The sequence below is a fragment of the Pseudonaja textilis genome, chromosome 1 (genome assembly GCF_049901715.1).
Source record: "Pseudonaja textilis isolate UNSWEBS1 chromosome 1, rPseTex1.2, whole genome shotgun sequence".
Classification (NCBI taxonomy): Eukaryota; Metazoa; Chordata; class Lepidosauria; order Squamata; family Elapidae; genus Pseudonaja; species Pseudonaja textilis.
The window spans coordinates 60,229,515-60,255,910 of NC_141990.1; the positions used below are offsets into that span (position 1 = coordinate 60,229,515).

Consider the following 26,396-nt stretch of genomic DNA (forward strand, 5'->3'; position numbering starts at 1 on the left):
AATAAAAACTGGGTAACTATAACAAGTATTGGCTAAGTGTACTGTGTCTTGTGTTTTTCTCCACCAGTAGAATTGCAAAATCTCAGAACAATTGATACAAAGATTTTCCAAGAAAAAGACTGTGAACTACTGCCCTGTTATGGAAGTTGAACAGCTCTTGCCCTGATTTCACATCATCTAGAATAACCCCAGTCAAAGATAGAGGGAGCACCTGGGATGGTAGACATATTGAATGGAGCAGGGCTCATTCAGTGGTACAAAACTAAACTCCTCCTAATATTTAGCTACCGTAAGACGAACATGGCTCTCCTCCTACAATGTCAATAATTAGTGCTCTTTTTAGTTTTACTAATGGAAACCTCTTCTGAATGACCTATATATGTTGAAATTCAAATTGGAAATTCTATTATAGATGTAAGTAGTGGCCTTTTGTGAAATACGAACTCATGAGAGAGACATCCACTCAGTGCCACTAGGATGTGAACTTAAGAGGCTTTAAAATGTATGTTATTGTTTTACTTTACTTTCCTACACTTTTCTACTTTATTGTAACATCTTTTCTTTCTTTGTCTCTTTTTAGGGCCTTTCTAAACATGTTTTTCTGAAATTGTGTGTAAGCTACTTTGAAGATTATCTGATCAAGATATGTGGTATCAATGCATTGAAAAATAAGGTTTAATAGACAACTCATGGTGTCTCTAAGGTGTTTTATGTAGTAGGACTAGGGAAAAAACTTGCCAGATTAAAAAAAAAACTACTTCTAACTAGATAAATGGAATCTATTAGATAACCACAAGTGTCTATGGAGATTCTCAATCAACTAGGTCAGGGGTCCCCAACACCCAGACCGCAGCCCACTACCAGGCCTTGAGCCTTTTGGAACAGGGCTGCAGAAGTAGCAAGCGAGTGCGCATGCACACATATCCCCATTCATGCGAGTAGCAGGCAAGCGCGTGTGCGCACTCCACTTGTGCAAGCGGCAGGTGTGCATGCCCAGCGCTCACGCAAATGGAGCTGCGCATATACGTGCTTGCCCATCACACGTGCTGGACCATCACCACTCCCCCACCACCACCAAAGCCGAAAAGATTGGGAAACTCTGATCTAGGTCAGGATTGTCCCCCAGGTGCTCCTGAAGAAGAGAACTGAAGCAGCTTTTTGGATGAGAAGCAAAATGTTTTCAAAGAACCCGCCCCCCCCAAAAAAGTTGTTACTTTTTAGAAAAAGCACTTTTGGGATAACTGCAAATGTTTCATGTATCTGGCTTAAATGCTCATTTTAACACCTCTGCATGCTATCCTCCTGCAGATAGAAAGGTTTATATATTTCTTCAGATTCTTTAAAGAGCTTCAATTAAAGGCTTGCAGCCCTAAAATTCTCCCTAGAGTTAGAATTCATCATTGAACACTGTGTATCTGTGACACCCACAACTTCAGCAGCTGTTTATAGGCACAGGATGGATACGTTTTGAATAACAATATCTCAATCAAGGAACTACCAACTCAGACAAACAAGCTGCAGTAAGCAAAGAATCACCAAGACCACTTCCACCAAGCCTGACAGGGCAAGCCACTAGTATATAAAATGATAGCAAACCCCACTCTCTGCTAGCACTGATGATGTTACCTAGTTTGGTAATTAAATGCCTGCAACAAAACAACCAAGTTCAGAGAGCATGAAACACCCTACAGTTATGCCTGAGCTATAAATATTCTCTTCTAGCAGTCTTCTATTCATGTATTTTAACCGTGATTAAATAAACTGCATTCTTTTCCTTTTCTCAAAACCATCTTTCATCCCCTCAGATAAGACCTAGACACCTATTTTCTTTTTATGTTCTCTTGGTTTCTCCTCACAAATCTGTTGGGAACTTCAGTAATCCCCTTTTGTAGATACAGTATGAAGAGGTGATCCATATCATTCTTTTTATTCCTAATGTCTCTTCTCCCAAAATCATTGACAATTTTATGAAAATAGAGATGGTTCGCTGTATATCTATTGATATTAACTATACTTTGGATGGAAGCTAGTTTCTTTTTTTCCTGACTTTTTAACTTTTTGTATTTTTCATCTTTTGTAGTTTGTATTAGTTTTAGCTTTATAATGAAGTTCTTAGTAACATCGTTATAAAAAAGGCTCTCATGGTGGAATTACTCTCAATATTCCATAAATATTTTGTCTATAAAACTTAGGTAGTGCAATAGTACAGATAGCAATACTTCTGCCTAACTACAATATTTGTTTCCTTAAAAAAATCATTTTTTAAACAAATGGTTCTAACGTGGCATTACCCATAAAATGTACCAACAGTTGCTTTACTAAAGAAACCAGCATCGGCATTTCTACCCAAGTAAGTTTATATACATTTTGGAATAATTAAACAAACTTTATCATTATTTGTATACTTTTCACTGTTTATTTTGAGTGTAATATTTACATATACAGCTATAAATCTGAGACTGTTTAACACACCACATTCATTACCCACACCGTATGAGTCAGTAAGGCTTAGCAACAACATTTGGGACTCTAAAAGGGATTTTATTCTCGATTTGAAAGCATGATTGGGAACAGGGGATTCCAGTTTCCAGATCTGGACAGGCTGAAAGTGTTCTCGGGAAGAGTAAATATTTGGAGTTTTGAATCAGAATACATGAATTAGTAATAGATTTATTACAGAAGAAAATAACCACAATGCACTTCAAGATATATATGGACACAATAGTACCCTCAGCAGCTAGTAGGAGGACAAACATATCGCCTCGGACGCTGGTGATTATATACAGCCATCATACCTAGAAACAATCAATAGCATTGTACTCTGTTCACTAATCTAACATTTGTTTTTTACAGAATGTCTCAGTACAACCAAAAGCAATTATATTTCCACATTGTGCTTCTTTTATGTGGGATCTCTGTAACATGGCTCAGAAGAAGAGAGTAAGAAGAAGGTGGCAGTATTTAGCTACATGTCACACAGCTGAAAAATACCACTCTTACCAAATTCTGTGCCAAGTAACTAAGGTGTGGTTAGTATGAAGGTGACAAGTAGCAGGGAAACGTAATTATTGAATCAGGTGTATCTCATGTGATCAACAAACGATTTAGAAGCTAAGAAATGTCAGAGATCAAGTTGAAGGTTCAGAATTTCTACCATGCTGCAGAAATGATCCTAGACTATCTGTACTCCAGCAAATGGCAGACTGAAATTCTTAAGGCTCTTTTTTATATTTATGGCCTTAATAATGTAAATTCAGTGTAGCTGTTGAGGTAATTCCCCTTTAGGAGAATGAGCGTATACAGGGAGACATATAGAGAGTAGTGTTTGAATAACACACACACAGTACACAGATACACTGTACAGTAAATGTAGGTTTTACTTCCAGAAAGTTTAAGCAAAGTTCAAGATAAGCAGTCCAAAGTCATTCATAGGTAAATCAGTCAGTTTTCAATCCAGGGATAATCCAAATATCAAAGTCAAGTGTCAAAAAACAGTTCAGTATCAGACTTACATCAAATCCAGAAATATCAGTCAATTGGGAAAAATGGAGGAACAGCAGTACTTTCCAACAGAAGGAAACAGAGATACTCAGACACACACTCTCTTCTGAGACTAAGACTAAAACAATCCAGGTTTCTGGCCCCATCTAATGGCCGTTTCAAAAACCACACCCAATTGCAGTTTTTGCAATCTCTTAAAGACATAGTACTAAAATGTTTATCCTGGTTTATATATTTCTAACCCAAATACCTGTTAGGTGACTTATATTCCTAACATTCTCCCCTTTTGGGTAAGATAATATATACAACCTTACATTTTAAGTCCATAATCTTCACAGCACGCCTTATGCTTTATAGAGCCTTGGGCCTTTGTAAAATGATCTGCTGTATTGTTTTCTGACATACAGTATTCCAGCTTAATCATTTTACTTTGCACACATTGTCTTACATTTAAATATCTTAAATCTGTGTGTTTCGTTTTTGTTTTAACAGCAATATTTGAAGCCATCTGTATTGCTGATTGGTTATCTTTGTAAATAACAATAGGATCTGTTACATCAATTCCCATATCAATCAATAATTGCTTATACAAAACTAAATCTGTACATAATAACGACAAACATGAGAATTCAGCCTCCATTGTTGCTAAACTTAGAAGTTTCTGTCTAATAGATCTCCATCCAATGCTTTTCCCAATAATGCAGCAGTACCCGATGTAGTTTTTTGTGTATTTATGTCTGTAGCAAAACTTGCATCAGCATATGCAGTCAAATTCAGTTCATCTTTTGGCTCCAAATACAATGCATAATGCATTGTTTGTATAGATATCTTAACACACGTTTAGCAGCTTGCCAGTGCCTTTCAGTTGGCTCAGCGTTAAATCTCGCTAATTGATTAACACAGTATGCAATATCTGGCCTTGACCAATCACTGAGATAAGATAAACTACCAATCAAGGACTGATAAATGTTCTTATTAAAAACAGGACTTTGAACATCACTATGGCTAAACTCCTGACTCATTGGTGTCTTAGCCACCTTACAAAGTTCCATTTTAAAACTTTTTAGTAATTGGTTAATTTTATCTGCCTGTGAGATCTTGTATCCTCCCCTAGTTCTATCTATCTTTAAACCAAGATATTGTTTGATTTCGCCTAACTGTTTTATCTTAAATTTCTGTTCCAACAGTGAGATTATCTCAGTAGCTTCTTGTTCAGTTTTGGTGATTAATGCTATGTCATCAGTAAATAATAACAATAATGACATTACACCATTACTTTCTCTTTTAAACAAACATGGATGAGCCATGCCAGCTACAAAACCTATTTTAGCCAATTCTTTACCTATACATTGGTTCCATTCATATCCTGATTGCTTCAAACCATAAAGACTCTTTCAATTTCCAGCAATCATTATTATCAGTATTATCATTTTTGAGACCTAAAGGTTTCTTTAAATATATAGTGTGTTGCAATGGTGCATGCAGATATGCCGTTTCTACATGCAAATGATTTATAATATATTTCTCCTTAGCTATCCACACCAATGCTGTCCTTAATGTAGTAGCCTTCAGACTAGGTGCAAACACCTCATCGTAGTCATTTGCTGTCTGATTGAATCCTTGTGCTACTAGCCTGGCTTTATGGGTAACAGTCCCATCTACACCTGTCTTTAGTTTATATATCCATTTACATCCTATGGCATGTTTACCTGGTGGTAACTTAACATTTTCATATATCTCCAGTCTTTTTAATGATTCCAGTTCCTTATCCATTGCTTTCTGCCAAGCAGCCTGATCCTTAGCAGGATACAGTTTTAGTTCACTATTACTAGGAACTGTATTCACTTGGCATACAACACTAGCCTGATATCTATCAGGTGGTCGTGTTACACGGGTTGAACGTCTTGGTATTACAGGGCTAACTGGTGGACTTTCCTGTGCCACCTGCTCCTGTTCTTCTATTACCTCCTGTTCTTCCTCTTTAATGGCTATTTGTTGTTTACTGATATCATCTTTAGGGACTATTTGGGTGTCAATAATAATATAATTGCTGGATTCCTGTTCCAGTTTATCCCATCCAACGTGCTCGAGAAATTTTGCACTAGCACTACAATAAACATGAGCTGTGCCTTGATCCCAGAATCTAAATGATCTATGGTTGGCCTCATAACGCCCCCCCCCAAAATAACTTCTTAGCTCTGTGTTGCCTTTTCAGTCTTATTTGTGAGGGAATATGCACCCATGCTGAACTCCAAATACGTGTAAATAACTTAAATTTGGTTTTCTGCCATGCCAACAAGTGAATGGTAATTCTCCAGTTGTTGTATTTACTACATTGTTTAAAACATGGTTACTACACATTATGGCCTCACCCCACAGTGTTTCAGGTAAATCTGAATCAGATAACATAGTACGAGCCATGGCTTGTAATGTTTGCCCTCTTCGTTCTATAAACGAGCTATGTTGTGGTCTGTAAGGTGCAGAACGTTTATGCTCAACACCAGCCAATTTTAGCATAGTTTGGAATCTTTTGTTAACAAATTCAGTCCCATTATCAGTTACTAAAGTAATTACTTTACTTTTCATTTTTCTCTCAGCAAACCTTAGCCAGTTAAAGAAATGTTGGAATGTTTCTGTTTTGTTTTTCATAAGATAGCAGAAACCGTATCGGGAGTAATGGTCCATAATACTCAAAATATAGCAGGCACCTCCTAAACTTGGTTTCTTAGGACCAATTATGTCAGCAAAAACAACCTCTAAAGGTTCTTTGGTCTTAAACCCATTTAGTCTGTTTGCTGGAGTAACCTTGCTTTTCTCTTGACTACAAGCATTACAGTGTAAATACTTGATACAGGGTTTCAATTGTACTCCCTCTGACAATTCAACAGTTTGTTTGAGCATTTTGAAATTAATGTGCCCTAGACGTCTATGTAGTAAATGTATACATTCATCATGTGGCTTAACATTGTTATAAACTGAGTTAGCCATCTTCAACTGGTCATCATGTATCACATATAAATCATTCTTTAATGTAGCAGTAACACTTTTACCCTCTTTCTCTATTATACAGTTATCTCCCCTGAAGTTTATTACATAACCAAGATTAACTAAAGCCCTTACTGATAGCAAATTAAATTTCAGTTTAGGTACATATAACATAGTTAAATGTTTGTTTATACAAGAACAATATGCAGTACCTTCACCTGATGCTTTCATCTTCCATCCATTTGCCAATGATACATATTGTTTATTCGTGGACATCTTTATAAACCTTTTTTTATCTTTAGTAATGCACTGTGATGCTCCACTATCAACAGCCCACAAATCATGGTTTACAGTTGAATTGCTAGACATAGCTACACTAACATTCTTCTTAGCCTTCTGGTGTTTGCCAGTATTCTGTCCTTTTCTTTTCGTACAGAATCCAGCTATATGTCCCCTAGCCCCACAAGAAAAACATTTCCCAACAGTAAAGGCAGTTGAAGATGATATCCTCTTCTTGTGGTTGTTCCTTCCTCAGTTGGTCCCTATACAGCCGTCTTCTTGCTTCTTCTACCAACCTTCGAGTTATGTCAGTCAATGTCAGTTCATCTCTGGGCAGTACTTCCAGTGAAGATACATAATCATCACAACTTTCATCCAATGAGGAAAGAATGATGTAAACTTGATGCAGTTCTGAAAATATCAGTTCCTTTTCATGTAGCTCTTGAAAAGTTCTTTTCATGAAGTTTAAATGAGCTAACATATCTCCACCTTTCAGAAGACGTGCTCTAAACAGTTTACGTGTAAGACATATGTGTGCACCTACACTGTCACGAACATAAATCCTCTTCAAATTCTCCCAACACCTAGCAGCAGACTCTTCTCCACGAATATGGACTAGCTGCTGGTCACTCAGTGTTAGTCCAATTATACAAAGAACTCGTTCGTTGTTCTGTTTAAAGTCAGCAATCTTCTTGGCATCATCCTCATTTTCTGGATCCCAAGCATTTACATCTGGTGGGTCTTGAACTACATTCCATAAACCTTCTTTACACAGAAGTAGACTGCACTTCATAGACCAGGAAACATAGTTTGTTCCATCCAACCGGGTTATCAGTGATAGACATGTTGAAGTGACGTGTGCCATCTTTACCAGGATAGTAACCCACAATTAAACAGTAAACAGCTGTCTGTATACAGTACTGTGTATTCACACCAACTCTCAGTTATCTGAGCCTGGTATGGCCTGGGCCCATAACCAGTGTTGAGGTAATTCCCCGTTAGGAGAATGAGCGCATACAGGGAGACGTATTTGAGAGTAGTGTTTGACTAATACACACACAGTACACAGATACACTGTACAGTAAATGCAGGGTTTTACTTTCAATAAAGGTTTAAGCAAAGTTCAAAATAGGCAGTCCAAAGTCATTCACAGGTTAAATCAGACAGTTTTCAATCCAGGGATAATCCAAATATCAAAGTCCAGTGTCAAAAAACAGTTCAGTATCAGACTTACATCAAATCCAGAATATCAGTCAATTAGGAAAAATGCAGGAACTGCAATACTTTCCAACAGAAGGAAACAGAGATACTCACTCAGACACACTCTCTTCTGAGACTAAGACTAAGATTAAAACAATCCAGGTTTCTGGCCCCATTTTATGGCCGTTTCAAAAACCACACCCAACTGCAGTTTTTGCAATCTCTTAAAGACATAGTACTAAAATGTTTATCCTGGTTTATATATTTCTAACCCAAATACCTGTTAGGTGACTTATATTCCTAACAGTAGCCATTCCTTACCACTTTTAGGAAAAGCATAACTAAAGCTCAGCTGCAACACAAATTATTTAACCGCCACAGTTCTCTTCTTGAAAATAATTCCCTAGGAGTTCTCTGGCATCCTGTACAGTTTGGGAACCATTGTTAACAACTGAATCCTTCCCATCCCACTTGAAGTAATAGGGCTTTAGTTCAAATAGTTTCTATGTAAGTAAGAGGTGTTCAAGTATCAAAATGGAAGAAAGCCAGCCCTGGCTAATCTCTCTTCCAGAAATATATACATGATACTGAATTCTTAGAAAAGGCTGTGGTCACTCATGCATTTGCCATTATCTCTGGTTGCACTATGTGCAGTACATAGGTGGTGATCAAACAGAAGACCTCAAAGTTTAATTTTGTTTCCACTGTCAATTGAAAGAGGCCTTGCTCTCCCTGAATAAGCATGCTTGCAATTGCAGGCTAGCCACATCCATAGTGTTCTGGCATCTTCAGCATGATCCTGGCTCTTTGCCCCAACAAGCTGTATTTAAAAATATTTCCACCATTAGGGTGGAAGTCTTGCAGGGGTCTTCAAACTTGGCAATGTCATAGCGTGGACTTCAAATCCTAGAATTCCCCAGCCAGCATGGCTGTCTGAGAAATTGGTGGAGATGAAGTCCTCAAGTCTTAAAATTGCCAACTTTGTAGGCCCTTGTCCTAATACGAACTTGCGAAATCCAGCTCAACCAGCTTCTATAGTAAACTCCTAAAACAATGTCCTGACTTTCAGCACATGCCAACTTGACAGTACTTAAATGCAGAATAACAGAGCTGGAAGGGACCTCAGGTAGGAGACCCTTTCTCAGGTAGGAGACCCTTTCAAACAAATAGCTGTCCAAACTCTTCTTAAAATCCTCCAGTGATGGAGGACCCACGACTTCTGAAGGCAAGTCGTTCCACTAATTAATTGTTCTAACTGTCAGGAAAATTCTTTTTAGTTCTAGATTGGATCTCTTTTTGATAAGTGTCTACCTTTTACTTCTTGTCCGGCCCTCAGGTGCTTGGTTGTTGACCTCCTCTTCTCTATGACAGCACCTCAAATATTGGAAAACTTCCATCTAGTCACTCCTAGTCTGTCTCTTCATTGGACTAAATATGTCTTGGTGCTGAGAATTCTAGAATTCCCAATTAGTGCACTGCAGTACTGCAGTTCCAACAAACCTGGATGGCCTCTTGTTTGGAAAATCTGCTCTATATTTGTATTGTCTTTTGTCTCTGTGTTAGATTAAAGGTGAGTCAGTATCAAAATAATCATAAAAAATTCTCAGGAAATGAAATAAAGTGGGAGTAAGTTTCCATGTCATGTAACTAACCAGGAAACAAGAAGACTAATAACTATTGTGGTTTCTAATAATTCTAAGCAAATACAAATGAATTTCTGACATGGATATCATCTGCTTTTAGAATCATTGCTGGAAGTGAATCAACTGTCACCTCCCAAAATAATTGGAAGCATGTTTTAAATAGAAGCATATTTATTTATTTAAAATATTCATACCCTTGCAAGGCATTTTCCAGTTTTTTTCAAAAGACGTATTTTATTTCATGCAAGCCTTCTTAGGACAATAAAAATACAGCATAACATTGTTTAAAGATAGTTAAGCTACACAACTGCTAAAATACCTTTTTAAGAAGTTAGGACAACGATCTCTTGGCCCGTTGACAAACTGATCACCTAAGCAAGCATCACAGAATCTTCAAAACTGCCTAATCCAGAGGTCTCCAACCTTGGCAACTTTAAGCCTGGAGGACTTCAACTCCCAGAATTCCCCAGCCAGAATTGAAGTCCTCCAGGCTTAAAGTTACCAAGGTTGGAGACTCCTGGTCTAATCCAAACAGAATCTGCCTTTTCAAATGAGCAAATAAAAAGTGCCTACAGGGGTCCTTAGGGAATCTTAGGGAAGGAAGTGGACAATTTTCCGTAGGGACTCCTTTTCTGGGAAATAGCTTGTCTTGGAGTTAGGAGGAACCTCTTCTGTCCTGAGGTTTGTAAAGATCTATGTTTTTAGAGCCTTCTGGGAATGATTAAAGATGAAGTTATTCCCTTGGTTGAGATGTGTTGCCAAGAGTACTGATTCAATGTATTAAATTAGTTGTCATTATGTTGTTTTTGGCTAATGCTGACTGCGCCATGACTTTTGTTAAGAGGCAACCAGATTGAAGTGGCATGAAAGTTGCTACAGTGTAATAAATAGTAACGAACAAGAAGGGCCTCAAGGGTTGATTACAGAGAGCTTCAGCTTTGATGGCTTTCCTATTTGTGAAGTCCAGGAATACAGGCCAACTCGATAAATATGAAAGGCGAAGCTTGCTGAAACAAGAATATATTGCTACATATATTTTTTGAAGGTAGCTCCTCCCTGAAACTTCAATGTAGTAGAGATACTACCTATAATCTTAAAGGCTAATGAGGAATAATTAACAAAACTTTTGCAATACAAAATAACTTTTATAGGACACTGCCGGATGGAACACCACGTTCGTATTGGTGGAGAAAAGCCTTCCCTCTTTCCTAATGTCCTGAGACCTGCTGAGAACACAGGTCCCATTGTTGAAGGACCATCCCAGATGTAGTCCAAGTGATAAATTCTATCCATCGCAGAGCTTGCATTTTAAGAACACCAGACTTAGATAATACTAAAAAAGAATAAATGTTGGCTTTCTATTCAGTTTTTTGGCAGCTAAGTTTTTTCCCATTCCCATTATGTAATACATGAACTTATATAATACTGTAATACTTATATTATAGACTCCACTTTTCAGTTAATACAAAACATTTTCCTACTTCTGTTCTTCCATAAATCAGATGAGTCTCTCTGCAGAAGGTTGTTCCACCACACCTATTAATTTTAAGTAAGCAGATGAAGACCTTGGGACTGTGCAAGTTAACTTAGCTCCCTGTTTATTTCATGACAGAGCTTGTCCATATTAATAAGCTATAAATTTAGCTATGCTCATGCTTGAGTGAAGGGGTATGGTTAATCAGTACAAGTTACCTTCACATGTTATATTAACTATATGGATACAACAAGAAGCCACTCAAATAAGCATGGTTTGAAAGAGGTCAAGATAGCTTCTTCATGAAATTATATCTACAACTATCGAGACCATAAAAGTATCTCTATGATTGATATCTATGATATTATGTGTGAATAATTTTACAAATATTATATATTATAGCAAGGGATGAAACCAACTTTTCCTTTTTGACTGGATCAAAAAGGTTTATGTACAATATTAGAACCGTGTAAAACAAATATTTGTCCAACCTTTCAAAAGTATTAGTAAAGCACAGCATAATACGCCAATGTACCTTTTCTTTGTTGAGAGTCATATTAACTTGCTAAAAGTATGTTGGGGGAAGACAGCAAATATCAACAACATACAAGGACAGCATCAATACACTGTGTCACCAAAATTCTCTGGCATCTTTTTCATGCAACCTTGCTGGGGAGAGGGAAGTTTGCCTTTAAGAAAAATCCCAACAAATTTATTTGTAGAGACAAATGAAGCCCCAGACACAAGCCAATGCTACTTTCTATATGTTAAATTGAAAGTATCAGCAATACAATTTTCCTGGGATTACCTGGTTTCTGTCACTTTCCCTCAATCTTAGGGATTTATAGCCACCACAGAGAAGGAAATTACAAGGCTATCCAGACCTCCTGCTCCTTGGGTTATAATGAACTTAGAAGGATCTTATTGAATGTTTTAAGATGGTTAATCAACTGCCATGTGATAAATTTAGGAGGAAGCTCATCAGTACAGGTAGTCCTCGACTTATAACCATTCATTTAATGACAGTTCAAAGTTACAACGGTGCTCAAAGATTTTGACTTATGATCATTCTTCGCATTTATGACCGTTGCAGAATCCCCATGGCTATTTGATCAAACTTTGAGCACTTGGAAACTGGCATGTATTTATGACAGTTGTACCATCCTGGGGCCATACAATCATCCTTTGTAAACCTTCCCAGGAAGCTTCTGAAAAACTAAATCAATAGAGAAAGCCAGATTAGCTTGACAACTGCGGTAATCCATTTAACAACTGTGGCCAAAAAAAGGATAAAATGAGGCAAAACTCACTTAATCCTTATCTTGTTTAGCAATGTAAACTGTGGTTATAAATTGAGGACTTCATGGAAGGATGTGTTCCAGCTGTGTGGGTGAAACTCACTGTATCAGTCATCATTTTGTTTTTTTATCTACCCACCAACCTTCTGTACTTGTTGTTCCCAAGACTGGCTGATGTCTGTTTGGTGCACTGGTAGCAGAATTCCTACAGGGAAAGTAGAAGGAGACACTGGTTCATTAGTGGCATAAAAAAGTAAAAATATAAAAGAAACTCAATTTTTTTTTAAAAAAAGGGGGGGAATCATCCATTAAGGACTATAAAAACAGGCAGATTTTTTTTTAAAAAAAAGAAAAATAAAACAGGAAAAAATCTATATGGTCCCATTGCAATTTTATATAACAACATTTAAAATAATTACATTTTCTCCCAGCTTGATTCCTTATACACTGGGCAGCTAGAGTGGGAAACAGAAAACATTACCCCAGGGAAAATCTGGAAAAGACCTCCATTTGGCCATAAAACTGACAAAAAACTATCTTAGCTCAAACACTTTCTCAGCCTTACCAAAGTGAATTGCTATGAAAAGTAACAAACCACAATGTATTACACTGTCCAGGGTGCTCTGTAAAGACGGTAAATAAATGTAGTTTTCCATGTACTGTTATTCATTCTCTCATGTGCAAGCTTTTTACAAGAAAAGAGACACTTAAATAACTCAAGATTATAAGATAAAACATTGTCTCTTTTGTGCCTTCAGATGTTCTGGTAGTAACTGGGGAAAGCAGTACTGATTTATTTCTCCATTTGTACCCTCCTTTCCTCAATAATGATAGAAAAGAAATACCTTAAAAACTCCAATTTTTAATAGCACATCATTAAAGTTAAGAATTCTCTGAAGATTGTTTCCAAGGAAAAGGGACCCTGCTGCTGAGTTAAATATAACATTCTTTACACAGGGGTGCAGCTTTATTATATTTGGAGAAGGCTCAGAATTCAATACCCATCGTTTGATTTCTTTCAGAGTTGGGAAGGATTTAGAGTTTATATAATTTTTTTTATACTGCCTATCAAAATACACCACATAGTCCTGAAGGAAGCAGACTGACAGGATTGTATGTGCATGGAAGTAAGTTGTATTTCAAAGGATAAAGAATTATTACTGACAGTAAGATGGAATCAATTTCTGTTAACAATGCAAGTTCTGTCAATATTTCCACATATAGTCAATAAGTAAACATTACCCTTTTCCCCCTAAAGATGTAATTTACATTGTTTCTAATTTTCATCTATTATTTAACTTTTATTTACAAGACTTCTAGGTCGGAATTCTGGGAATTGTAGCTTCAACATATTTTGAAGATGTCCAGTTGAACAAAGTAGAGATTTTCAAACATTTTCATGTCACAGAACTCATTTGTTTTAAAAAATGATTTCCCAGAATTTCTGATCAAGAGGCCATGCTATAGAGATAGAAAGTTGACTGCATTCAAGTAACAGTTTTTTTCCTGCCATTAGCCTCCCATAGAATCCCAAATTCTTCCAGAACCCTAGGATTAAAGCAGGTCTCCAAACTTGGCAACTTTAAGACTTGTGGACTTCAACTCCCAGAATTCTCCAGCCAGCTGGAGAATTCTGGGAGTTGAAGTCCACAAGTCTTAAAGTTGCCAAGTTTGGGGACCCCTGGATTAAAAGATTAGTTAGAAAAAACCCTGGATTGGAGACTTTTTATTCATAATTTTAATCCATGTACTCCTATACACATATCAATTCCCACTAAGTATGCAAAACCATTAAATCTATTTTTGCACAGTTCTCTATGAGTTCTAAATCAACACATGTAATCCTCAACTTAGGACCACAACTGAGCCCAAAATTTATGTTGCTAAGTGAAACATTTGCTAAGTGAACTTTGTCCCATTTTACAATCTTTCTTCTCACAGTTGTTAAGTGAATCACCGCAGTTGTTCAGTTAGTGACACAGTTGTTAAGTGGAGCTAGCTTCCCCACTGATTTTGTTGGTCAGAAGGTTGCAAAAAAGGGGATCACATGACCTTGGGACACTGCAACCATCATAAATATGAGTCAGTTGCAAAGCTTCTGAATTTTGATTCTGTGACCACAGGGATGCTAGAAGAGTCGTAAGTGTGAGAAACAGTCATAAGCCCCTTTTTTCAGTGCCATTGTAACTTTGAGCAGTCACTAAATGAACTGCTGTAATTTGAGGACTACCTGTAATCTTCTAAATTGGCAATTAAATAGAAAAAAAATTAAAGATTTTTCAAAGCCATAAAAAACATTCCTCAGGCATTTAGCAAAGTCCTTTTCCATTCTTTCTTCTCAATTTCCCATCCACTGCAAACTCACTGCAACCAAGTAATAAAGTATACTGTCTTTATAGCATTGGATCCCCCGCCCAATATTACTTTGTACTTGTATGAAGTTCGCAGTCTTTCAAGTCTGCTTGAATCACGTGATTTTGCACTGTTCCATAGTGATTAAATTTATTATTAGGATATTAATAGCAATAGCATTTAAGACTGCTTTATAGTGCTTTACAGCCCTCTCTAAGAGGTTTACAGAGTCAGCATATTGCCCCCAACAATCTGGGTCCTCATTTTACCCACCTCGGAAGGATGGGAGGCTGAGTCAACCTTGAGCCTGGTGGGATCTGAACTGCCAAACTGTAGGCAGCTGGCTGCTTGCAATGCTGCACTCTAACCACTGTGCCACAGTGTCAATTAATTTTAAATTAATGTTACTGTCCCAGCCTTAGTTTACATTACAAGATGCTCTGGATCCAAACCAAATTGTATTACAACTAGTAGGAGCTCACCCGATTCCCCTGTCCCTAGCACTACCTGCAGATGCCAAGGGCTGAATGTGACACTTCTCACAGGCAGAAACAGCACTGAGCTCTTTCCCTTTGTTCCCCCACCCCCATACTTTTCCCTGGAGCTCATTCATATGTTCTGCTATTGACACCCAAAGCAGAGAAACCAATATGTGTCATGGGTGACTTGAATATCTCTCACACACACACACTCAAAAAGTGGGAACTAGGCTTTTCTTGTCTACCACAAAACTGGTGACCTGCAGATTAATAGATATTACCCGGTGCTTTCCCGCCCCAAACCGCCATTAAATGTATCAATTACGCTTCCTGCGCCAAATTCATTCAGATAAAGAGAACATGAGTGAAGAGTCAGTTTGCCAGTTCTCCTTCTACACATCCGAATCACCCCCGTTTTCCGGCAAGACATACGAAGCGCCTCTTTCTTTCCCGCCAATTTCAACGTCGCTGCTGAAGCCCACCCACCCCCCACCCCAAAAAGCCGAGTGTGGAAAAGAAGCGGAAAGTATTCCAATATTTGAGGGGCTGCCACGTGGGGTGGTGTTTCAAGCTATTCTCCAAAATGCCTTAAGGCCAGACAAGGAATAATGGATGGAAACTGAACAAGGAGATTCACCCTGGAAACAAGGAGGAATTTTCTGACAGTGAGAACCTATCAATCAATGGAACAGCTTTGCCTTCGGAAGTTGTAGGAGCTTCATCACTGGAAACTTTCAAGAAGAGACTGGACTGCCACCTGTCAGAAATGGTGTAGGGTCTCCTGCTTGGGGGTGGGGGTTCGACTAGATGACCTACAAGGTCCCTTCCAACTCTATCAATCTCGACCAAAGGCGGCCATGACTACCCCCACCCCCCAATTCTCGGGGCAAATCCTCGGCATTAGCAGCCGCTAAATCATCCAGCCGCCGACGCGGAGAATTACACCTCTCGAAGGCGCGGGAGGAGATAGGAAGCTCGTGGTGCTGGGACCGCTATTCTCAGAGGCGCGGACTGAGCCTGCCCGGAAAGCCCATCGCCGCCCACTCCCGGGCGAAAAGCCCAAAAAGCAACAGATGCCCGCGCTCCGTTCGGGCGCCCATCCACCGACCCCGAAAGCGCCGCTCTTTTGCCATGGAGGGAAAGCATTTCTGGACGCCGAGGGAACGATTTTACCGCCGCCCCGCCGCTCTGCGCTGGCGGTCTTTCCTCCCCACCCCCCACCCCCAAAAGCACCTTCAATGGAAAGAAACCAAGAGCGGGGCTAACAGCGTTGATCTCTACCTACCCGGCCGCTCCGATCCCGCCGCGTTGCTTTTTCAGCCAGCAGCCCCCTCGTGTCTTTGATATTGCAAAGGGCGGGATCACTCCAGGAGGCCCCGCCCCCAGAGACCCTCCCATTGCCCGCCCTCTCCTCCTTTCTTCTAGCCGGAGGCTTCATGCCTGGGGCGGCTGGGCGCTCGTGAGGCGGGGGTAAGCGAAGGATCCGAGAACCCCGCAATCAAGCCCAGAGAGGAACGGAGGCGACTATTTGCAGGAGGAGGTTCTTCTGCCTCCGTTCAGGGCTCAGCTGCTCCGAGGTTAAGCCATTTTTTTAAAGGGGCTCGGACGGACCCAAACGAAAGGAGGTCTCTCTACCGCAGAAAGCCGGTGTGTTTTGTACAGGTAATCCTTGACTCACGGCCACAATCGAGCCCAACATTTCCGTGGTTAAGTGAGGTGTTTGTTCCCTGAGTCTTGCCCCATTTTGCAACCTTTCTTGCCACAGTTGTTAAGTGAATCGCTTGCAGTTGGTAACCCGGTGAAGTGAACCTGGCTTCCACTTTGACTTTGCTTGTCAACAGGTTGTAAAATGGGATCACGTGACCCTGGGACACCGCAACCATCATAAATATGAATCAGTTGCTCAGCCTCTGAATTTCATCATGGGGATGCTTCAAAGATCAAACCGTCATAAGTCACTTCTTCCAGGGCCATTATAACTTTGAATGGTTACTAAAAGAACTTGTAAGTCGAACACTACTTGTATGAGCCTTTTCTCTTGAGGGGGGGGGCTTTGTTCTACATCATCTCACGCTGTGGTTATGAGTGCATCAGGCCATGAGCCAAAAGCAGTTGGCCACACTGTTATTGTGGATCAAACAATGTGCTCTGGGTGCCTTTCCCCTAGCAGATAACACCCCCCCCCACCCAAGCTGGAGACCCTACATCATTTCTGACAGATGGGAGTCCAATCTCTTCTTGAAGGTCTCAAGTGATGGCGCTCCCACGACTTCTGAGCGCGGGGTGTTCCATTGGTTGATTGTTCTCACTGTCAGAAGTTTTTTCCTTATTTCCAGGTTAAATCTCTCCTTGTTCAGTTTCCATCCATTATTTCTTGTTTGGCCTATAGGCACTTTAGAAAATAGCTTGACCCCTTCCTCTCTGTGGCAGCCCCTCAAATATTGGAAGACCGCTATCATGTCTCCCCTGGTCCTTCTCTTTACTAGAGTAGCCATGCCCAGTTCCTGTAAACATTCTTTGTATGTTTTAGTCTCCAGTCCTCTAATCATCCTGGTTGCTCTTTTCTGCACTTTTTCTAGAGTCTCAACATCTTTTTATAATGTGGTGACCAAAACTGGATGCAGTACACTAGGTGTGGTCTTACTAAGGCTTTATAGAGTTATATTAATACCTCCCTTGATCTTGCTTAGCTCACAGGCTGAACTACAAATGAGCAAGTAGTTCAGCCTGGCGGAGGAATTCTCAAACTTTGTCATTGCAACTGATCGATTTGTTGCAAACCTCCCATGATTGTGGTTAGGGTTGGTCAAAATGTGAAATACTGTTATGTCACTGCTTTCCCATAATTCAATACAGGTAGTCTTCGACTGTGCCAGTTAAGTGAATCTGGCTTCCCTCCTTGGTTTTCCTTGTCAAAAGCTGGCTGGGAAGGTTACAAATGCTGATCGCATGACTCTGGGACAGTGCAACTGTCATAAATACATGCCAGTTGCGAAGCACCCTACTTTTGATCAGAGGACCATGGGGATGCTGCAATGGTCTTGTGAAAACTAGTCATAAGCCACTTTTTTCAGTGTTGTAACTTTAAACAGTCACTAAATGAATGCTTATAAGTCGAGGACTATCTGGCATACCACACACTATCAAATAATAGGAGCAACTCACCCACATTATAAAACAAATACAACATGTTAATATGTTGCTAATATGCATAGATATGCCATGTAATTCCTCAAATCAAAATTCAGTCTTTTGTATTTACACTCCACTGTTGATATAGGTAAGTCATGGGGTTTCTATTGGAACACCACATCGTATGACTCAACATAATGACAGATTTTATACAGTTGCTGGTATAGGTAAGTGAGTATAAAAGTTGATTTCAAACTAATGTTCTAGAACATGATCGCTTAAAAAGTGTAGTACTGTTAGTGGTTCATTAAAAAAATGGAAGCAGGTAGAACCTGATCTGTAAGTTTGACTATTGTTGATGCCTTCATCACGCTTAACCAACATGCTTTAAGGCAAAATTTAAAAAGTTTTGCAACCCACTCTAAATCCCCAGGAAAACACAATACAGAGTTTGAGAACCTCTTGCTGGTGTTATGTAAACCCAGGCCAGTATGACTAGTTCATGATTTAGTGTAGATTATAAATCAAGAACATTGGCTTGCGAAAGCCATGATCTATATCAGGATATTTTTTTTCCTTTTCCTTTTTTGCAAACTGAATTCTGAGAATTTTAGGAGTTTCCATGAAAGATTAATGGCCAATAAAAACTTCACACAAATGCAGTCGATTTTTCACACTAGAGTTCTTATTCTTGGACAGAAGTTCTGGGAGGGTGTTTTTTTTTTTTTTTTTAAGAACAGGATCTGAAGCCTGAATAAGTTTGAAAACTGATCTAGGTGACCATGAGCCACTGTAAAGCCTACTGCAGGAGTGTGCCATATAAAAATGAGAAACTTAAAACTGCTCTAACATGCAGCTAAGAAGACCCAATCTTGCAACTTAATTTTTTCTCAAGACCTACATTTGTTTTCTTGGAAATTAAGCCTATTCATTTGGGTGCATTAAGTCTTCTTAAAAGACATACATTATCTGGAACAGGAAGACTATCTTTTCCATCATCGCCATAAACCACTCTTTTTATCTTGTGATAGACACTGAATTTACTTTGACTACTCATTCTTCTTCCTGGCATGAATTTTACTCATGCTGGTAACTAGGTCCACCCCATGCCTGGGTCCCTAATGCTTTCCCTTCTCCTCAAAGTTCTCCACATTTGGCTACCCTTCAGGCTACTGAGAAATGGCTTCCTTTCTCTCAGCAGCCTAGACAGCAAAATCGGTCACCATGATTTCCTACTTAACATAGGGATGGATCTGAATCTTAAACAGACTACAGTCCCTTTTCCTATATACAAAGGCCTTGTATTTGTCTTTATCTTGGTAAACCACACACTCTGCATGGTGTGCTTGTTGAACAAGCAAGGGGAAGTGCCAGGATGTATTTACTTTTTGAGATTTGCAGAGTATTAACAGTATCTTCAGAGTCACTGAAAAACCAATTGCCTTCTGTTTTTCTTTTCTTACCGAAACTCTGGCTCCAAGCTACAGCTGTGTGAGACACCACCAAGCCCTAACTTCAGAACCAGATTTCTTAGGGTTTAGTCCGGCAACTAATGAAAGTTTCACTGAATATGTGCAAAATGTTATATCTTCACTACCATAAATAGCATGGAGTTTCAGGAAAATCTTTAAAAGTGGGAAGCAAAAGTTAACCACTCCTCTGAAAAGTTAGGCCAAGTCAGAAAGGGCTAAATTAATATACACACTATGGTGATTTCTTGCCTATTACTATAATTAATATGGGATGCCTAACTTCTCACAAGCCCAACTACAGGTTTGTGATTCAACATGTAGTCCTCAATGGAACTGCATCTACATGGAGGGAAGTATACAGTGGGGTACCTCAAAGTTCTGTTTTAGGCCCAATACTCTTCAACATCTTCACCAATGATTTGGACAAGGAGATAGATGGGGAACTCATTAAATTTGCAGATGACGCCAAGCTATCAGAAATAGCCAACACTCCAGAAGATAGACTTTAAGATACAGAAGGATCATGACAGACTTGAACATTGGCCACTATTTAACAAAATGAAGTTCAATGGTGAAAAAAATAAGGTTCTACACTTAGGCAAGAAAAACCAAATGCACAGGTACAGTATATGTGATACTTTGCTCAATAGTAGTCACTGTGAGAGGGATCCTGGAGTCCTAGTGGATAATCATTTAAATATGAGCCAGCAGTGTGCTGCAGCTGCCAAAAAAAGCCAACACATTTCTAGGTTGCAGAAACAGAGGAGTAGAATCAAGATCACGTGAAGTGTTAATACCACTTTATAGTGTCTTAGTAAGGCCACACTTGGAATATTGCATCCAGTTTTGGTCGCCACAATGTAAAAAAGATGTTGAGCCTCTAGAAAGGGTGCAGAGAAGAGCAACAAAGGTGATTCGTGGACTGGAGGCTAAACATATAAAGAATGGTTGCTAGACTTAGTTTAATGAAAAGAAGGACTAGGGGTGACTTGATAGCAGTGTTCCAATATCTCAGGGGCTGCCACAAAGAAGAGGGAGTCAAAATATTATCCAAAGCACCTGAGAGTCGAACAAGAAGAAATGGGTAGAAGCTAATCAAGGAGAAAAGCAACCTAGAACTAAAGAGAAATTTCCTGACAGAATTAATCAGTAGAAGAATTTGCCTCTAGAAGTTGCAAATGCTGGAAGTTTTAAAGAAGAGATTGGATAACCATTTGTCTGAAATGGTATAGGGTTTCCTGCCTAAGCGGAGGGTTGGACTAGAAGACCTCCAAGGTCCCTTCCAACTGTTATTCTATTCTTCTATTCTTCTTTGATTCTAATATTATCTGACAAATCCACAACAGTTGGACCAAATATCAAGAGAAATGAAAATATACTTTCATTCATGAGTGTTCCATGTGAAGAGGAATACAGGGAAAAAAGCTAAACAGAACCAGGAGTATAGTTAATTTTATATTCTTTATCCTGGAGGCCATGGATTTATATTCCAACATCTTATTCTGATGGCATCTAACAGTGTTAATACTGAATCTCCTAGATGATCCATACAAGAGTTACTTTTTAAGTAGAAACTATGCTATGGACCAAAGAAATGTCAGACCAAATTGTTCTAAGTCACAGAAGAAATAGCTTCTGAACAGCACAATGTTAAGGATTATGTAACACAATGAATGTAGTTACTAATACTACAAAAATATGTTAAGGAACTACATAGTCCTCTTTTGTTATTACTTATGAAATGGCTTTTTATATTTCAGATTACATCAATCAGCCATGGGCATACTAATATTTGTCTAAGCATTTGCCAAAAAAGATTACATTTGCCATGTTGTTTGATACATATATAGTGTTAATATTTTGAAGAGTGTTATTATCTCATTTGCGAAATCCACAAAGACTTCCAATTGAAGGAAATAATCCATTAAAAGTCAAATCCTTGACATTCATTGATTACTGCCAAATTGATCAGTGACATAGTAGTCTCCATACCTTATAAAATGATATTTAAACACATTTTAAATGGTAATTAACAATTTTGGGGGGTCTGTTTCACAAGGGGTGGCAAAGTAATATTGTTGCAATATATTTATTGGTATTCATCTAGGGGGGTAATATATGTATATGTGTATCTTTCTTTAAAATGCACTTTTAAAATATTTTTGTTTGTCTATTTGTTCCTGTTTTTTCTTGAAGTTTTGTATTTTAACTTTTTTTGAATAAAATAAAAATATCTTAAGAAAAAATGGTATATGTACTATGGATCCCTCCCTCTCCTGAAATATTTAATTCATACCAATAAAAAAAGAGCTTTGAATAATCTGACCAGCTCAACAGTGTTTTGGGAAAACCTGATACAAGAATCTGGGATTAAGGGTAGTCCTCAATTTATGACCAGTCACTTAGTGACAGTTCAGAGCTACAATGGATCTACAGTCACATGACAGTAATTTGGGCTCTTGGCAACTGGCTCACCTTTATGGCCATTTGCAATATCCCATGGTCACAACTAAGATTTGCATGGATTTTGCATCAAGTTTTTTTTATTTCTGGTTTCCAGGAGGGAAAAAATATCCATTGGGGAAAACTAACTTACTTAATGATCATGGCATTTGCTTAACAACTACCATATTCCCCCCATAAATTTTGGAAAACCAGGTCCAGTCATGTGATGCCTCGACTTACAACCGCAGTGACTTGTGACTGTAATTCCAAGCTCAATTATGGTTGTACATTGAAGAGTACCTTTAAAGAGCTTCCTTGAGACAACCAGCAGTGAATGTCTTCCTGGAAATAAAAAGAAAATCCAAAGCGTAAGCCAATCATTGAACAGATATTTCTGCTAATTCTGTCCTCCATCACTGTATTTTTTAATATGACCAATTTCATGACTCCTCCAGATATCTTGATGAAGGAAGGAAGAAGTTGCAGAGACTACAGGCGGTGTGAAAGACAGAAGATCCACTACCAAAGCAGATGAATGAACAGATAAATGTAGTTTAGGTCCATACAAAGAAAAAGAAAGAAAACCGCCTAAGAGAGGTGCCTCCCTAATTCACATGAAGATAAGAGGAAGGAGAAGCAACGTTTTCTTACTTCTGTTTTAATTAGTTGTAGGCTATCTGGTGTTGGTTTTTTGTTCTAATTTATCTTGTAGGGCTGAGAGTGTGAGAATCAAATGATGGTAGCACAGCCTTTGCAGAGACTCCCTGCTCCTAAAAAAGTTAGTTTTTATTATGGAATCCAGACTGAGGTTCTAATTCCTCCTGTTTTGAAACTCAAAATCTGACTCATGAAAGTATTGCTGCTCCTTGACATAGGACCAATGAATAGAGTGAGATGGAAGATTTATTTCTTAACTATTTGGGAACACTGGGGAAAATGACTTATGAAAAGTAGATATCTAGAACTCTGCCTTAGTTATCCTTCACTTGTGCCTTGATTATGCTCCGTGCCTAGTCACTACTAATCCATTAAAACCCTGGACTAGCCCTGGGCTTTTGTTTTGCTACTAGCCTCCTGTTTAAATATCTCATGTCATTGATTTTGCCTTGTTAGATTACTTTTGCATACCTTACCTAGTAAGAAGATGCTAAAACCACTACTTAACATTTGATTTGGCAGGAGGTACAATTAAGATACAGAATTTCTATATATATTGCCTTATTGCTGCTTTGGTGAAATCAAGCCAGAAAAAGCAGCTTGAGTCTATATATAAAGCAATTCTAGCACTTGTATTTTAAGAAGTCTCTTCTGAGGCAACTCATTCCGAGAAGAAAAAGACTATTAATAAAAGCCTAAATAAGCAACTCCAACATCCTCTGGATGACTTGCTGTTCTGTAAAGAGCTCCAGCAGCGTCAATATAAAAATCTAAGTGACCACCTGGCACTGCCTCATTGAGCCATCTGTAGGAATTGTTTGTAGGGCCTGTTTTGCAAACCGTCCACAGTGATTAAGCAAAGATCAAACCACATTTCTTGGAGGACCAGGATAATTCATTTTACCCAAAGGGGCAAGTTTTCTTCAGCTGTAAGTCATATTTAGTAAAATTTGTTAATCTGAAAAGGTGCCACCTGACTTCCTCGTAACACTTAACTATGTCTCTTCTCCTAAAGTCAAGAAGGCTCTCTTGCTGATTGCAACCTTCCTGTCACAGAGTGTAAATTTCTAGAAAAGGGCCTCTGAAAATGAAGTGTGCAAGTGGCTTTGTGTGGGAATAAGCAGCTCTTCAGATGCCCCAAACCATGTGTCAGGAATAAAGAGGAAGCTAAAGATGAGAAGATATCCTTGCTTGAGAGAATGCAGGAAAATAGGAGAACAAAGGCTGAGGTTTGTGATGCCAACGTAACCTGTTCCAGAGGAAGAAAGAAAAGACCATTCCAGGTGTGGAATGGCAGGTTTTTTCTGCTTGTGGGCCTCAAGAGTTAAGCTTGGTGGCACAGTGATAAGAACAAGGAACTCTGATTGCTTCCTACAACTTTATATCTAAAGAATCTTTTAGCAGTGCCAGCACAAAGCAGGAAGGAACAATCCAGGGAAGGAAAATTACAAAGGGGAAGGATCAGAAAGTTAAATTTCTCTCAAATTTCAAAGTCCCTGATCTTAGGAGGTGTCTTGACTTTTCTTCTCCCCAAAACATATGTAAACTGGGGTCCTGAGAATGTAGCAAAGTGCATTTTCCAAAAAATTCCCCCCTCCCCAATGTTCTTTAGTGCAGGGGTGAGTGCAATATGTAAAAAAAAAAAGATAAAAGCTTCACTATGAAGTGTCAGGGCAGCATCTAACCTTAATGGGGCCATTTAATGGTTTGTGTCATGTTAATGTTTGCTAATGTGTTGATGGCGTAGAGCTTTTGAATCCACAGAGACCTTAGCCAGTGAGTTCATCTTAATGACATTAGGAAGTAGGCAAGTAGGATGTATTTGTTTTGCAGTGGTAAAACCAACTGTGGACAAACAGACCATTTCTGAGCTGAAACAGATTTTTTGTCTTGTCTGTCCTTGTAGGTCTTTGCTTAATTGACTGTCCCAAATAAAATAAATATATCAGGGAAATACATGTAAAATACTTGCCTTAAAGTACCAACAAGATCAGTTCTTTGGTAAATATTTAAACACACCTCCCTTAGTTGCAGATTCACAGGAATCCACAAATCTCTTAAGAGCAGAATCTCTCCATCAAAGACAGAAGAAACAGGAGGAAAATAGCAACTGGCTTTAACATAATGGTATTACCATAACGTGTTTATTTGTAGCTATTGCAACATATAAATTCAGTTAAATATTACTGCTATTAGAACAATCTAAAATGGCACAATAGATACTGTCAATAGCTGTTTGAAGTTTCAGAGAAAAGGTATTTTCTAGCCTTAACCAAAGAGATTTGGGACCAAACAAAAGCAAAAAAAAATCACACAACTATGCCTACATTTCAATTCCATTTTAAGACTCTAGAAGGAAATAGAGGTAGTTTTAGTCCTGGTTCAATCCACAGAGGTTTGTTTGTGTATGATTGAGTGACCGCAACTGTTAAGAGCCTGAAGCATACATATATGGATGATATGGTTACAAGATTACTATAGTTTAAAAATCAGTGACTGCCTGCTCCTCCAGAGTTAGTTTTCCCAGTGGTTCCATATTCTTAAACTCAACTGATAACTACCAAAGAAGTATTGGGTTAGATGGCTGGCCAGATACAGATAAGAGTAGTCTCTGTGTAGAAAAGAATATTTGGGCTAAATTTAAAAACATGCAAGTCCCTAAGGTGCTAGTAAGAAAGTTAATAAAATTATGCAAGTTACTAAAATAAGTACCAAAGCAACACACCCTTCTAAAAAAAAAATCAAACTACGTTCCTGGACTACAGCTAATTAGGTCTGGGAGAATTAATGTTCAACCCCTGGAGAAATCAACCATTGCAAAAAAAGCAAGGCATAAAGAAACAATTAAACAGCAATTCCAAATATATTTACTTTGTGGTAATTATTTAAAAATCTTAAGACTTGATTCCAGTCAAGATAGGCGTAGGTCAGTTCAATATATGCATCATATCAAATCCAATCTAGAACCTGCTTGCAATCAACATAAATACTTGATAATAATCATTTTGCTTCGCTGAGTAAGCTTCCCTCAATGAGAATCATATTAATCATTGGGGAGGGAGAAATCTAAATTAGAGACATATTTTTTTTCTTCCTGATTGCCCTAATAAGGTCATTATCCCAAATCAATTTCAAATTAAATTGTACTTAATCCTAGTTTTATATTTTAGAGTTCAGTTCAATACCTCCACGTTGGTGAAGATGTCATCAAAATGTACTGCATTAATAAAGGTTAACTGAAAATACAAGAGGTTGGTATTAAAAATGAATCCTGCTGCACAGAAATTTTTGAGTTGTTGTAGTTGTACCTATAGTGGTTGTAAGCTCCCAATTATTTGTTTTGTATTGCTGTGAGATGAATAGATGGACAATCCACAACCCAATCACAAGATTGAAGATGCAAAGTTTGAAGATGCATGTATATAATGAAGAATGCTTTAAAATAAAAGAAAATAAAAATTGGGGATAATAAGATCTTA

The 26,396-nt window shown here is 38.5% G+C and overlaps 1 protein-coding gene and 1 long non-coding RNA gene across 16 annotated transcripts in view; one reads left to right on the top strand and one right to left on the bottom strand.

The window, feature by feature from the left end:
- SLC29A1 (solute carrier family 29 member 1 (Augustine blood group)) overlaps nucleotides 1–26,396 on the bottom strand; it is an 82,392-nt gene that overhangs the window by 41,680 nt on the left and 14,316 nt on the right. For 3 of the 14 annotated variants that reach the window (XM_087935413.1, XM_087935436.1, XM_087935450.1), the window contains one exon: nucleotides 12,524–12,585. The exons of 1 other annotated variant lie outside the window; for it this stretch is intronic. The gene's annotated coding sequence lies outside the window, so the exon portion shown is untranslated. Of the gene's footprint in view, nucleotides 1–12,483; nucleotides 12,586–16,444; nucleotides 16,644–22,560; nucleotides 22,580–26,396 lie in introns of those variants that run through there. 10 more of the 14 variants (XM_087935443.1, XM_087935418.1, XM_026695571.2 and 7 more) reach the window with 10 other exon arrangements.
- On the top strand, nucleotides 16,629–26,389 carry LOC113433171 (uncharacterized). Of its 2 annotated transcripts, XR_015743965.1 has the most exons (4): nucleotides 16,648–16,873; nucleotides 17,053–17,215; nucleotides 22,716–26,168; nucleotides 26,211–26,389. It is a non-coding gene; the product is annotated as an uncharacterized LOC113433171 (long non-coding RNA). The 2 variants fall into 2 exon arrangements; XR_015743964.1 differs by having other exon boundaries at nucleotides 16,629–16,873; nucleotides 22,716–26,389.